We start from the raw sequence: 1,907 nt of genomic DNA, 5'->3' as shown, positions 1-1,907 counted from the left end.
AACTAAACTACACAGCCCAGGGATGACCCGCAGCAAACAACCTAATCTGGCTCCAATCTGCGGTTTAGAAAACTATGAGATAAACAGAGCAGTGTATGTTCCCTGCAGCATTTCTTGCTCAGCCTGATATTCAGCAGAGGTTGTGGAACTACAAATCCCAGCTTGCTCTCTCTTTTCTTGCTGATCCTACACACTTCTTGTTGAGTGACAATAATTTAGTTACTATAATAATGGAGAAGCAGCATTGCCATCCTAAGTGTTGCTGCATCTTAATCTGTGCACTTGCAAGGCTTATGTGATTGTGTGTGTGGGATGCATCATAAACCTTACTTCATTGTGCTTTGGAAGGTAAAACTGCATGCTTTAAATGAGATTTAGTCTTTATTTACTGGCAATCCCTTTGAACAATTTTTTATTTTCCCAATGGCTTGCTATATGGACAGAATCATTTTGCTCCATTTTTCTCTTGCATTGAAAACTGCTGCTGTGTTGCCCCCTACTGGTCAATGACTGATGGTGCAGGAGGTAAATGATAAATTCTGGGAATGTCAAAGCAAATGCAATTGTTTTACCTTCATGAATGAACCTGTAATAATGTTCACATCATATCTTTATTCTGATTGCACTTGTTGCATGCTAGCTTTATGTCCCAACAAATGTAATTTGGAGGATCAAAAACAAGCAAGCAACTATCATATTCGGAAGCAACTCAGAAAATGTTTCTCTGAATAAATGTTAGTAAGCCGAAATCTGTTTTTTAGTTTGGCACAATGTCACATCATTTGTATCGTCTGGTTTTCTAACAATTAAAATACTGCCAACATCCCCAATATACATTAGAAAATACAAAAAAATGATGGGACTTTAACGGCAGTAAATATCATAAAAATATCATACATTTTTATGATAATGATAATGTTTATGATAATGTTTTATTTCCTTCATTAAAAGTGACAATTAAAATATGCTTGCCTCTTTCCAGGTACCAAATTAATTACCAGGGAGAGTCTAATTGACATTTTACCATACATAGGCTAGATACATTGTACACATTACATATGTTGAGATCATCCAACGCGTTTCGCAGACTATGTCCGCTTCCCCAGGGATGTAATTGCTACAGATAGTAGGTGTATCGGCACAAAAAGTTGTTACAGTTACCGTTAGCGTATTCCCTTGGTATGGAGAAAGGCGGAAGCTGGGATTAAAATCACAACATACAGAGATGGCCGTGTCCCATATATGTTCTCCACGGTAATATTCAGTACTTTTCCAATTATTATTGGTGATGCTCACTCCATTATGGAGTTTCAACAAGCAATAGTCTTCAAAAACTAGATTTATTCAAATAATTTCATCCATAGACAGACTTGCAATTAAATTTTAGAGAGAATCGCCATCCTCTGTGACGCAAATTTTATTTGTCAGTTTTAATGAAGGAAATAAAACATTTATGATATTTTTATGATATTTTCTGCTGTTAAAGTCTCGTAATTCCTTTGTTTTTGTATTCTCCAATGGCACAATGTCACACTACATACAGTTTTCCTAAAGTGAAACCTTCAGTCCTGCAATGTAAAGTTCCTACGCTTCCTTGCCAGTGCCAACACATGTTTTTACTAACTTTTTGGGGTCTTCAACCTCCTTGATTGGCTGGGCCTGGATGATGTATACTCCTTGGCATGAGAAAATATTTATCCGGGATTCTGGCAAGCACAAGAAAATATTCTGATGTGTTGTGCCCCCTAGTGGACAAATGTATAATTAAGACTCACTAGGGAGTGAAACGCGTCAGTATGTGCCTGTTCTGTCATCACCTTGATAACATTTTGAATTTGACATGGATTCACAGTGTCCAATCCCGTCTCTTTCCTTTTTGCCTGGATATGGGGAGCCAACAGGACCCA

The sequence above is a fragment of the Pyxicephalus adspersus genome, chromosome 12 (genome assembly GCF_032062135.1).
Source record: "Pyxicephalus adspersus chromosome 12, UCB_Pads_2.0, whole genome shotgun sequence".
NCBI classification, from domain to species: Eukaryota; Metazoa; Chordata; class Amphibia; order Anura; family Pyxicephalidae; genus Pyxicephalus; species Pyxicephalus adspersus.
Note: the sequence above shows the minus strand (reverse complement) of the source record.